Source organism: Falco cherrug, chromosome 6 (assembly GCF_023634085.1).
Source record: "Falco cherrug isolate bFalChe1 chromosome 6, bFalChe1.pri, whole genome shotgun sequence".
NCBI classification, from domain to species: Eukaryota; Metazoa; Chordata; class Aves; order Falconiformes; family Falconidae; genus Falco; species Falco cherrug.
This window is the reverse complement of record NC_073702.1, coordinates 15226707-15241235: the sequence shown is the minus strand read 5'-3', so window position 1 is coordinate 15241235 and position 14529 is coordinate 15226707. Positions and strand designations below refer to the sequence as shown.

The window sequence follows — 14529 nt, the reverse complement described above, 5'->3', positions numbered from 1 at the left end:
ACTAAACTAATCTGTTAGCAAAGGGAGGAGGAGAAGGGGAACCATAGTCCCAGGAGACACTGAATAGTCACTGAACATCTCCCTTGCAGTGATTATTATTAAGGGAACCTGGATCCAGTGGACTTTCAGACCAAGGAGATTCTTCACATTCCTGTTTATAGATCCAGCCAGTAGTGGAGTTGAATGTACTCTCAGTAGGTGCACATGCAATCACACGTACGCACACACTACAGACACAGTGCCCACATGGATCAACATGAAGAGCAGTGCCTTTCTCTGCACAAAAACATAAACACCACTCAACAAGAAAGAACAGCAACAATGGCTCAAACATTTTCCTTCTTTCTGGCTAGTCAGTACTGAAGTTCAATAGCAAACACCCCCCGCCTCTTTTTCTAAATGCATAAATACACCCATATTAATGGATCCCTCAAATATCTGCATAGGCTTTAAGACTGTCTGATATCTATACTTGGATCCGGAACCTCTTGCCAACTTGCTGGCTCAGACCTTGAGTCATTCCAGATCTAGGTATCATTCTAGTTGCTGGCTAGTCCATCTTAAAAGCCCACCCCTGCCCACCAGGAAGGGTGGTAAAAAACAGTAAAGAAGTAGTAAAGAAAAGGGACTGCAGTGATCAGACACAGGCTCATCCAGAGAAGCATAATGAGCTGCAGCCTGCTTACATTCATCCAGCCCTTTTATCACCTTTTCTCTGCATTTTCCCATATTTGTACTTCTCCTGTCCACCTTGATCCCTACCTTCTTCATCCTTTTTTTCTCCCAGATAAACAACTCTTACCTAACTGTTTGTCCCCATTGGCCCCAGTTTTGTTGCCTTTATACACAAATTCAGTATTTCTGATATGGTTTCCTAGGTAATCTTGGCTTTGGGTAATGGTTACCCAGTCTCTGTTGGACTTGAAAGAAAATAATTGACAAAATGTGTCCAGTTCCCCCCTTTAATTATTTGTAAAGTTCTCCTGTCTCTCACAAAATTCTCCCTTAACTATCTGTGAAATCTAGTCTTCCCTCTTGGTGTTATCTGTAACATTTGTCAGCCACTCAGTTACTCCTTAAGCTCAGCAACTTCTCACTATGTTCAGTAGTTTCCCATGTTCTTTCTGTTCAGTTATTGTAACCCCAGGCAGGGGCTTACTAATCTGCATGCATATCTCAACAGTTATGAGCTACCTAAGTATTTTAGACAATTAACTCTGTAGTTCTGCAATGTCAAGGATACAATGGAATTATAGCAGCTAGGAATTTACTTCTATTTACTTCTGGAACACTATGTAGCAAATATGCTTTTTACATATCTCGTGCTTTGGTATTCTAATTTAAACCACCTTCCTCACACATACTTACCAATCAGTCTCCTTTTTTATAATTTGCTGTAGCAATAATGTTAACTTGATAATAAATCTATTCTGTATTCTGAAGTAGTAGTATGTATTGATTCTGCATTTTGTTAGTAATTTGAATCAACCGAATTAAAAATAGTCATAAAAGAATAAATTATACTTTACAAAAATATGTAGACTTTTGAAATCACAGCTGGAATACTTTAAACTCAGAATTGTAAACTGCAAGGTAAACATAGCTAATTTATCCTAAACCAATTAATAGATAAGTATGTGAGCCTCTAACAGTTTTCTTAACAGACTAGCTATGTAGAACAACAGTAATTATGTGGAACATTTACCAGAAGATGCAGTAAATCTTAGATTACCAATAGATCTAGCTCTATTATATACCAGAACAGCTAATGCTACAAACACTATACATTAGCAGAAAAAGGATCAAAATAATTTCTATCACTCAGTGAATTGGAAATAGTTGTTCCAATAAGGCAAAATGAATTGGATCTTTCTTTTAGGATGTATTATTCACTTCTCTTTAGCATGAGGGGACTTTCAAAGAATCTTTTGTGAAGCTCTTGCTATCGCTCATCACCACAGTAACCAAATTACACTAAAAGTATATTGCAACTTGCAGATGTTAGGGGTTGTTAATAGGAAAATCTAAGGCGACCATTGCTCAGAACAAGGCCATGGATGGTATTAGTGCATATATAAGAGAACATTTGCAACATGATGTGGATTGGTCAATTGTTTCTTATTATTCATTTATTATTTTGCTGTCCTGTTTTACTTTAGCACAATATTGCACCCTGGCAGTACTCATAGATGAAGTTAGATATCAATGCTTATCCTACTTTTTTTTTCCTCTTACTGGGCGCATGTGACAAGAATGAGTGCTCCTGTTCCCACCCACATTGCTAAACAGAAGGCAAACTAGCAAGTGGTCCCAACTGCTCTACCCAACAGAAATCCAGAAAGTGTAGTTCCACAAGCCAAATTGATTAATTTGTTCCTGCCATTGTTTCTACCATTCAAATCATTCAATCCTCCCCACCTTTTCTGCCACCATTACCAAGATTTTTTTGGCCTTTTGTTAAACAATGACACTGGATGGAATTATTAGAACAGGACAATACTAAATGAACAACATAACACAGAACAATGAAGGCCAGCTGGGGAAACCAGATTAAAGAAGTGTCTTTTTGGTAATGCTATGTTCATGTGTAGGAAATGGTAAACTAGGAAAAGGGCATTGTTCTGCTAAAAAAAGAGATAGTGCAACTTTCTTTTAGGGAACACTAAAAGTAGCTAGAAGAGGAATAGAGAAAAGCCTGAGAGGAGATAGGAAATATTGTTAAGCACAGGATGAGACACGTATACAGGAAAAAAAATGTATGGTTCAAGGATCTCAAAAAAGGTGTTTATTTTCTTTTCTCCTTGGTATCTCCTTGTAAAGGTCAAAAAAAAAAATTCTTCTTTTTGTTAATTTGGAAAAAACAGTGCATTTAGTCTGAATAGGGAGCCAATTACCTAACCAGGTCAAGGAGGATCAATTTAAATGAAGATACTGAGGTAGCAACTGCACTCATGGTCTAAAACATGAGTCATATCTTTCACAGGTCTATCTAGAGGGAATGCAATAAAAAACTATCAACTGCCTAATGTCTTTTAGGAATAAGTCAGTCTTGAGCAGGAATGTTTCTTTAATCATTGAAACTACTTATGTGTTTGACGTTCCTCTGCTTTAGAATTTCTCTTATTCAGCATCTTATGTGCAAAACAGGAGCAGTGCTCTTCACCTGAACATGCATGCATGATGAATTTGACAAATCAAGTCAATAAATGGAATTCTGGACAATTGGTGTTTTCAGCTTTTTATTCTATCACACTCAAACTATTTTCTAAAGAAGAAAACTATTTTCTAAAGAAGATTGAAAGTTGACTTGATTACAATGCTTGGATGGAGAAAATATCAAGCACTAAACAGATTGTTAATTCAGTGGAGAAAAGCGTAACAAAAGCAACTGACTGAAAAGAGAAGCAAAACCAAATAAAGTTAGAAACACCTCACATATTTTTACCAGTGAGGTCTCTGTACCAGACTACCATGAAAGGACTGGATTCTACAGTTGCTGATGTCTTCACATCAATGCTTTTTGAAAGATACTACTTAAATACGAGACACCTTAATAAATAGGTAAGCAATGTAACAATCTTTGGATAGAATAGATGAACAACTGGTGCTCTAAACTTGCAAATCTATCTACTTTGACTCAAAATCTATACAAAACCTCCTGATAGTTGTGCAAATTTAGGAATTCATTCCAAATTTCCATTTTTAAAATTTACATATTTTTGTCATCATTAGTGTCTCTTGTTTAGGTAAAACCTAACTTCATAGCATGCTGATGTTGACTGACCTCTTGAGTGCTGTTGTTAGAAGCAAGGTAAACAGGGAACAGGATAAAAATAGATCTCTATAAGATGAAGTCAAATGCAAACCCCTGAAGGAGGACAATATTTTACCAATGAACAATGCAACTGGGAACAACAGATTAGTCCAAATTGCACATGCATATTGAAAATTTTTGTACACATTTAGGAGACCTGAGACTTAAATTAGAAAAAAGTGCAAGAAAAATTCTTTTAACTGGATAGATCTGATGCATAACCTTCTATTCTACACTGATATCAATAACAACATAATATATGCATAGAATTTGATGTAGGTGATGGTTTTCTGTTGCCAACAAATTCAGCAGAAATAATTCTTCTCTCAATCAGACCCAAAAAGGCATTTGCTGAAAATACTGAAGTCCCTTTAGTGTTCACTGATGAATAATTAACTACTCAAAGTTGTGATAGATAGCTCAAATTCTCAAGAAAATAAATTCAGAAACCATGGTCTAATGGGAGATATCTGATTCAGGAAACTTCAGCATTAAAAAACCCTAGTTATCAGCTTGGTTGAATATCTTGATTAAAGAGGAAAATTCAAGAAATTAAAGACATAATCAGTAGGATTAGTTCACCATGGTTGTTCAACACAGTGAATTGTTGTTAGGTTTACTTCAATAAAATAAAAATTGCGTAACATTAAAATGCAGGTATGAGTGAGTAAAGATTATCCTATAGACCAATATAAAAGCTTCAGTTTAAGGAACTGAACCTTTTTTCCAGCATTTTCTATTGCTTTTACATGTGAAAAGGATGAAATCCCTCACCAAAACAAAAAAAGTTATGAACCCCTCCAGGCCTTCCTTGTTTGATTTAACTGTATCCCTGTTAGTCTTCATTAGTTATACCATGTTATAATGCTAATCCATTAAAAGTCAAAGGACATTACTGACACCACTGATGCGCATCAGTCCATTCATTAATATACCACATAGAACTATTTACATAAATATCTGGGGTTACTGATTAAAATAAATAGTTTTTATTTTTCATAGAAATCTTTCTGAGTTTCATATTTATACACCAATTTCTCTTTACAAGGAGTAAAATATGTGAAGAACAATATTAGTATACTATGCTTTAATATGTATGTTCATTACTTTTGTTTTGTTATTCCTCTAATGAAAAATCAATATTTTCTGGAACAGTTATGCATAAGGAACAGTAAAATATTTCAGGAAACAAGTGAAAATACTTCTGCAATTAAATGAATGCCTGCCTTCATAGCTCAGTTAACAACTTATAGTTAGTCCAATCCAGTTCACTACTTGTTTTTACTTTCCGGTTTCATCAGCTGCCCTTCCTTTTAGATGTAAAACTGAGTCTTAAATTTTCTCTTTTTTGAAAGAATTATTTATTTTTTTTCTGTTTAAAAGCATCAATAAATCACAAGCTCTTGTCTTATACATCTGGACCCTGAAATTTGCCAGTATTACTATTGGTACACTAAAGCATTAATCTTTGAAATACAAATACAGTATTTGCATGTTCATATAAATTTATAACCAAAACCAATGAATGATACTTTCCTGAATATAAAATTTCAATAAAGTTTGAATCAAAATTAAATCTACTTAAACTTCATCTACTAATCTTAATTTTAGACCAAATAGGCAGTATCAAAGCTCACTGATGTGCTTTATACAAAAGCTCCAATCAGCAGACTTGAAAATAGACATTTTGGAAGTAAATGAATGACAGGAACGTTAGCTTCCACCAGAGGAAGGCCTATTAGAGAGTAAATTACAGTACTGCTGGAAAAACTCATCAAGAGTTCAAGAGTCCTTGTAAACTTCTAGTTTTACTTCTTATCTTGACTAACCACTGCGTTCAGAAATTCTAAAATAGTCAAAACAAATAGTACTGGGCTGATTCTGAGCTGATGCCACCCTGTCCACTGCTAAGGTAGTGTGCATGGGGCTGTCACTGTTTCTGGAAACCTATTATTCCCTGGGGCAAGAGCAGGGCATCACCCTAGTCATAACAGATCAATATACGATTTCTGGCCTAAAATAACTTTCTAGTGTCTCCGTTTGTTGCAGATGGGGTGTTCAAATCACTGCTATGGGCAGCAGGAAGAATAGCCATAATGTTCAAATTGACAGCTATGACTTTTATCAAGAACACCAATGCTGCCCACTCACAACAAGTCCAGCTTTAAAATTGTCTTTCCCCTTGCAGCCAGCTGCTGGTGTTTATCGCACACCAGGTATAGAAGAAAATCTGCTGGTCCATTAATAGTGAATGCACTAATACTCCATGTTTTTTACTACAGTAAAATTATATGATTACTTAACAATCTTTTGAGAAGGTGGTTTTAAAAATTGCAATAGTTACTGCTTTCTCTAAGAAGGCAACATTTTCTCCAGATAGTATTAGTACAGTTCAGCTGCCCCTCAAATGACAAGACGTTTTCCTATGCTCAAGTGGAAGGTATGTTCCTGATGGCACACGTACTTCTGTGAGAGGCTCAATGCTTCTGAGTTCTGAAGTATTCCACCTCTTAGAGATGAGGAGGTCTCTCCTGGCATTCGTGGACTAGCATTGTGCCTGACATTATTCAATATGGTTTATAAAGATACGAATAGGAGGTACATTTTTTATTAAAATCCTAAATGATAATAGATCAAGTCAATACACTGCGTGGGACAGAAATGTTCTTCAACAAAATACAAAAGTCTCTGATTTCAAACTGTGAAAGTACAAAATATGAAAATAACCCCCCCAAAAAATATTAAGTATATAACTATATAAATGGATACTAAACAATAACAAAGTGACAAAAGCTTTGTGAACAAAATGAGAAAGAAGTCTATTGGACTGCAAAAATAGGCTTTATTTGCTCACTTTTCAGTGAAGAACAAAATACTTTCTCGTTCACAGGAAGCAAAAGTTGATAATCATTGGTGAGAGATTTTAAGGTGCTTTTTTATATACATCACTAGTGAGACTAAAATGAAATACTTCATACCATTCTGAGTAAATGACAGACAATTCAAGGAAATTTAATACCAGGATGTGTCTCCCAAGTGAAGGTAGGCAGACTGGGCAATGGCATGCCATGCTGGGCTGGGATAAACCTAGTGATGCAGCTGGAATAGAGGAGGAAGAACAGAGAATCCAAGAGATGCAAGTTCTCCCTGGGTTTGCGAAGTACAGGCAATGGTTGATTAATCTAGTATGGATGGGAAACGAGGTATAGTAATTCAGCAGAAAAAGTTATTTAGAGATGTTTGAGAAGTTTCTTGTAGAAACAGGTAGAAAATAAGCTTATATTCAGAACAAATATGATCCAGCCTTTTCTGCTTTATTTCCTGTGTTTACAGCCAGCTAGAATTGAAAAGCAACATCCCTCCTGAAGAGCTTAATAATATGGGAAAGGGAACATGCCTCAAGCAACACTGTAAATCTATTAAATTCTCAATGGGCAAGGTGTTACTTAACACTTCGATGGATGTCTATACAAATCTCATTGGATACTGAAAGGTCTTGAACCTTTCTGTTCTTTGTGAAACAAGCAAAATATATTTTCTTCTCTTTTGTTTAGTGGAGTAATGAGTGGTAGCTTCAATACCTCTTAGGGGCAATGATTAGCAGCCTGTTGAAAGCCCACTGCTTTTATTATTTTGGTGGTGGATAACACCTTAGGGCTTCTGTTTCACCTTAAGTTCTGAGTTGTTCAGTTGCTTTCTAAACTTGCCTCTTTTCCAAAGGTCAAACCTTTAGAAGTTCTTTAGCTTGCATATCTGTTTTGTATCAAAGGAAACACTAAAATAAGGTTGTTCCATGTCCCATGGATATGCTTGGAACTTCGGCCTTGTCTCTTGAATATTTGAACAGCAATTTTTAGCAGAAACTTAGAATAAATATTTTTCTGAAACAGACATAACTTGATCATTATGCATAACAAGGGTTAAATGTTCTTAACTCTTTGCTCTGGAAAAAAGAATGAAAGTTTGCACTATTTTCCTGATATTTCACTCACTTAACAGAGGAAGGGAAGGAGGAAGGATGGGAGATAAGGATTTGCTAGTGGGGCAGCTGTGCTCTCTAATCTCCAGAGTAAGCATGATAGGCATCTGCATAGACTAAAAAAAAGAATTAGATGTCAAAGCAGTAAGCAGTCTGATCTGTAATTCAGGGTATTTTAAAGGCTTTCAGTTTATAGAATATATCAAAATTATTGACTGTGAAATAAATATATGCTCAATTTATTTCACAACTGATACACTAAAAACTTATTGAAAGGTCCAGATATTAATATATTTTAATTTTCTGTTTTATATATATATCAAAGAAGATTATTTGTCTTCACATAGGCATATTTAGACAATATTATAAGCAAAAAAGATTTATCTTTTTATATACCTTCCGTTCATATTTGCCCACTTGCCAGCCAATGCAGGATTACAAAGAAGTTAACCATTTTATTAACTGAAAGGACTCAATGTAGATCAATAAAAATAATACAATAGCAGTTAAAAAAATGAGCAAAGCTTGTACATATTTTAATATAATCACAGTAACAACATGAATGTTTTATTTATTTTAACATCTCATTACTGAAAAAATTACATAAATATTTGGATTTTTTCTCTATAAACCGTACACAAAGTGTGAAATGGGATATAATGAGAAAGAAAGAAACTACAATTTAGTGGGAAAGCCAATGTACATACAACAGTAGGATCCCCAAATGGAGAAATCTACTTTTTAAAGTCTTTTGCAAATGTACTGAGTAGAAAAAGAAGGGGAAATGTTGTGATTAATAAAAGGATGTATTTAAAAACAAGAAAAAATGATGGAGACATTATTGCAGGGGAAGGAAAAAAAAAAAAAGAACAACAAACCAAAAAAAAGGTAAACACAGTAGAAACTTGTCTCTAAATAATTACAGCTTTACCTATTTTGTTAAAACAGCCAGCCTACTTGCACCATAGGTAAAACAATCAAAAGATGTATTATGAAGCATGAAACCTAGAAATAGATGTGATTTAATTTAACATGAGATTCTAACAATTTGAACATGATTTGGGGTTTTTTATGAGGTCAGATTAAGGTTGTAAAGGTATGGTTCACATCTTTGATATCTGTAGTAGAAAAATTTTAGTAGCAACATTTGAAATTTGTATAAAAGTTGTAGAAAGACCATACCTTCAACAGCATGCAGAGTCGCTCTGCTATATGTTTTGAACTATGTTAAATGACTGAGTAGTGCTTTTCCCCTAACTTAAAGTGTAACTTGGACTTTTACACTCATGTTCAATTTATTATTATTATTTTTTTTAATTTGCTATCAACTATCTTGAAAAGCAAAAACTTCATGGATGAGATAAATGTAATAAAAGACGGTGGCAAATTTGGCTTGACCTTCTCCTTGGTAAAAAGTAGAAAAGAAAATGTGTTTGCATTTTTCATCATCATAATCATTTCTGTATTGAACATCTGAGGTCAGCAGAGTAAATGACAGACAGAGCTCGTCTGCTTCTATCTGGGGCAATGTACAGATTTCCTACATTTTTATTTAATCTCTGTACTACTGCTTGAGATTCACAAAATCATGTAATGGTTTAATTTTATGAGATCAGTACAACTCTGATAAATACCATGTATGACACAATTGAACAAATAATTTTCTCAGATCTTGAGCACTCCATCTTACTTGCAAAGATTACTTTAAACTTTAGATATTACAGTAATGTAAGCTAAATAAAATTAAAGCAGTTTGAGATTTCTGGTAATATATTGGTGAAGTTACCTGTTCAATAGACTTTTTAGGAATATTAAAAATCCTCTCTACATTATTAAGCAAAGGAAGTTTTGTAGGGACAAACCAGCTTTTGTAGACTCAAACTAGGCTTTTATTTATTTGAAGTTTTATTGTTTTATTTTGTCTCAACTGTTTCTGTCAAATTATAAGTACTTTTGTTTCCATCACTCTTGATTTACTTGTAGATTTTATTCCTCACAGTTAAACTCCCTATGACTACAATGTGGAAAATCAGTATTTTTAAAATTAAATTAAAACAATAAATTAATTTTATTCTAGAATTTTTATTTTTCTTTATAGTGCAGACCAACAAAGAGCTAGAAAGTGTAAAACCCCTTCAGAATGAATTGAATGCACAGAGATTTTGATGAGATGCATAAAGTTAGATAAATATATATGGACCAGAATAACTCCGAACCACTCAAAACACTTTGGGACATCCTATTTGATAAGTTTACAACACAAATAACAACTTCAGCCACATTATGTACAATCTGGTTATTTATGATTGTTAGCACTTACCTTTCTAGCACCATAAAACTAGAAGAGATTTTAAAGAACATATGAAGAGCCTGGGTGACATTTTTTTAAAACATTTAAATAATATGACACACAAAATAAATGTGCTATGTGAGATGACTCATTTAGAAGTCTCTTCTAGAATAGCTACTCTATTTAATATCTTAAAATATCTTGTATGAAATAGTGTTGGCAATTTTAGATTTCTTTTTTGAGGTGACTTAGATACTTTGATATCCTATGAAGTCCTATTTTCAAAAATTATCTAGGCACCTTTAGAATGGTAATTCTATTGCTGGCACTGTAAAATACACTGATAAATGACAACATCAGAAGCTGAAATCATAGTCAATCATATTTTTGAAAATTAATTGTTAAATTTGTGCTAACAAGCTTACTTTTCTCTACATAATAATTTATTCTGACCCTCTCTTGACCCACTTTTCTTTGGCAAAGTGATATAGGTTAGATTTGTTGGGTCATTTTTAATTCGCTTATGCAAACATGGAAAATTACACACCTCCCAGGTTTTGTGCAGTTATAATTATTTGCTAACTTACCTCAGTGTCACCTCATATAATCTCTCGTAAACCAGAAGAAATCCTATAAAACCTGATGAACTGATATTGGTAAAATGCATCAGTAAGTACAATGAGTAGATTCAGGGAACTTCCCAGATTTCTTTCCTACAGAGTAGAAGTCATCACATCAATAGTAGATTTTAGATATTTGGACATCAAAAACTTTAGGTTAATACCTATTAAGAGCCAAATAAAGAAATTGACCTATAACTGGAAGTTCCCTAAAAACTTTTAACAATTGGCTCTGACCTGCTTTGTACTATGTACACCAATTTTCAGTCATGACTACAACATAATAAATGTAAAACTAAGAACTGTAAAACTGTTCAGGGGTATTTTTAGTTGTTTTCTGTTATTGTTATTGTTTTTATCCATTCTTTCATCAGTAATATTTTCAAGAATTCCTCTGACACTAGGATAACTTTAAGATGCAGTAGTTTAAGTATTAATAGTAAGCAGTTCAGTTAGTTATACAAATCCAGGAAGAACAGCCTTAAATAAAATGGCAGCTAGAAAGTTGGCATTTTGGTATTTCTCTGCTGATATACAGACTTTCCAGAAGCATGTGATGTGATTAACTTTTTCCTCTCTCCTCAGTTATGACAGCTGATGATGGAAGATATGTATGGGCTGAAAAATCAAATGGATTCATAAGAGCACTTGAGTACTTTACTCCATAACAAATTCTATCATGTGTAGCTTGGCCTTGTGTCTTGTATATAGTCAAAACTGTATTGTGTGAGAAGGCAAAAAAGCTTGGGTAAACAGGTACCAAGCCACTTACATCTTTGTACATCAACTCTAAATCAACAAAATATGCCTGCAGTCAAATGCAGCTCACAACATTAGTATATTATACACACTTCTGGATATTGAGCTTGACAAAAATGTTGATATATTTTCACTATTGTCAAGTTTTCACATGGAGTCCTCAGTGATATAAAGTTGTTTAAACCCTTTAATTCCTTCAAACAGCTTGAACCATTAGAGCTCACTAATTCTTATGAATCCATTATCAAAATTATTTTCAAAATTAATTTGACAGATGTGAATGACTAAAGCCAGTGATTTATTTGTCTCTATAGTATTGCAGCTAAATGTTAATTATTATTAAAGATTATTTATCTTTGTTTTCTAATCTGTAGTAGTGTAGAAGCAAGTTTACAATTGATCAAGAAGAAACTGACATGGGGAATAATCTTATTTAAAGACAATTGTTCAAGTCTTTTGACAAAGGAGACTAATGAAGATATATCTTTTTTTTTTCCCCATGGCCCTCAGGAATCACAAGTCCAAATGGCAGAGTCCTTCTATCACATGTGAAAGAGGATTTTGGCTGAGATGAATGACTACTAAATTACTTAACAATGTTTGGAAACATGACTGTAGATTTGAGGGACCTATTAAAGACCTGGGAAACAGATCTTCAGGAGACATACCCACTTGAAATTCAGCAAGTAAGGGAAGGGTTGAGGAAGAGATGTAAATTACAGTAATATATTCTGGGAAGGTGTGCCCCTAGGCAACTGCAGAGACCAGAGATTTGTGCTTAATAAGGGGAAGCCTGAGGCAGCAGTAGGGTTTGAGTGTATTGAGGAGGAGGAGAAGATGGAGGAGGAGTGTGTGGTATAGAAAATGAGAGCAAAAAAAGCCCTTGAATCTCAGGAAGAAGCAGTCCATCATAGTAACACAGAAACAGTAGGATGGGCTGAGTAGCCCTGCTTTGACACCTCCTGTGTCCTAGGGGGCAGAGGAAGAAAGAAAGGAGGTTGAAAATAGCTGTTCAAAAAACAGTTTGTAACATTTATGTTGTTGGTGAGAAAAAGGTGATGGCTTTAATTATTTCCATATTTTTAATTTTTTTTATTCTAGCTATTAATTTTTAAGAATATTGATTATCCTGAAAAATCCCAAGAGGGTTCAGCTGTGTTAATGTCTAAAATGAAAGCTGTTCATATAGATAATGTCTGATATGTTGTCAAGTGACCACACCACATCATCTCATAATCCAGCTTCATCTTCTCATCTTCTAGATTATACACTAATTTATTGTGATGGATTAGTCTTATATAAAAAAAAAATATCCCTAGGAGTATCTATAGAAGAAAACTGGAAAACTGAAGTAAATATTAACTAAAATTAGATAACTAAATTTTGTACGTCTGCATATTCTGTCAGAATTGTGGTGAGAAGGAAAAGGTCTGCGTATTTTAGTGATTCATAACATTATTAGACTTTAAGAAACAACAATGTGTTATACACTTTGCAAGAAAATCAGCTTTTGAACATTCAGTTTCTTAGAACTGTAACTTTTAGTCTCCAATGACCTTTGGGCGTGTTTCCATTTCCTGAGAGTGAATTTGACATTCATCAGCATTATTTAATGGGATAAACTGGGAATATTCAATTCCTTGGATATTAGGCAGAATACTGCAGTACCTGGCAATTCTGAAAGCACTGTAGACATAAAATGTACTCAGTGTCTGACTACATGCCAGGGCACTAATATTGAAAGAAGATTAAGTTCTGAGGGGTCTCTCATAAAAAGGGTAGTCATCCTCAAAAGCTGATACTACCACCATGGGTTTATGGCTCTAACACAGTAATTTAATATAAAGAAATAAAGCCTGTTATGGTAAAAAAGACCTTGAAAATCGTAGACACAGCATGCAGCACAGGGCAGTACACATATGAAATACTAAGAGGTGAGGCACAAGCTTCACACTGGAGACCCCACAAGTGTAAACAACTCACCAGTCAACAGTTAAAGAAATGCAGACCCAGAGCTGGACAAAACTGGTCTTAAGAGCAACAACAGCAACAAAAAATATAGTATCAATCTTACATAAAACACACCATATATTAAATTCAGATGTGATGTGGAACTGCAGCCCAATGAAGAAAAAAAAGTACATAAGCATGTTAGCAAACATATAAACATGATCCTAAGTATACTCTAGAGCAAGGTAAGACTAAACCATGAGCACAAACATTATATTCCTCCTGGTGAAGGACTCCAGATGCTCACAATAACACTCACCATAACAACCCTGCTCCCAATAGCAGTAAAAGGAACAGGGAAAGGTATCTGGAAATCGGTCAGAAAGCAAAAAGTGTATGTAGGAAATTTAACTGAATTATTATTGAAATATTTTTCTGCACAGGTGATTCTTAAGATGTTAATTATACTGTAATTTTTTGGCTTTATATATGCACTGGTTTTCGCAGAATGCTGTATTTAAATATCAATACATACTGACACATATAATGGCAGCAAGATAACAAAACCAACTTAAATGAAAGCCAAGGAAAGTGAAAAAAGAAAACATTATTAATTTAATATTGAAGATACTTTCTGGGTTAATAAAAATACCCCTTCAGTAGTAAGTGAGAACTCTACAGCATCAGAAGATGGTGTTTTCTCTCACAATTTGGGATGACTGTGCTCTGTACTATATAAAATGCAAGTTCATACAACCTAATTTGGGCCATATATAAACTAGGTGTTCACTCCAACCCATGTTAGAATGACCAGTTTAAACTGGACACCTCTAGGTGTTTCATTCCGAGAAAGGTGTCTGGGATAGATGTAATGAATTGTTCCTGAGATAGTATTTTTTCTTCTAACTATGCAGGGCAAACTAAACAAGTATTTCAGGTTAGATACCAAACTTTAGGCAGATGATGTTGATTAACATGCAACCTGTCAGCAAAAAATATCTGAAAGTTTGCCAAATTAATGGATTAAAGCTAATCAGAAAATATAGTTTTACCACAGATTTATCTTCAGAAGCATTCACTTTGCAGCAAGCAGCAAAAGCTGGGTGACAAAATAATC

At 34.3% G+C, this 14529-nt stretch overlaps 1 protein-coding gene across 1 annotated transcript in view; it reads right to left on the bottom strand.

Moving 5' to 3' along the window:
• Nucleotides 1-14529, bottom strand: part of EYS (eyes shut homolog) — an 873960-nt gene that overhangs the window by 809917 nt on the left and 49514 nt on the right. The window lies entirely within an intron of this gene.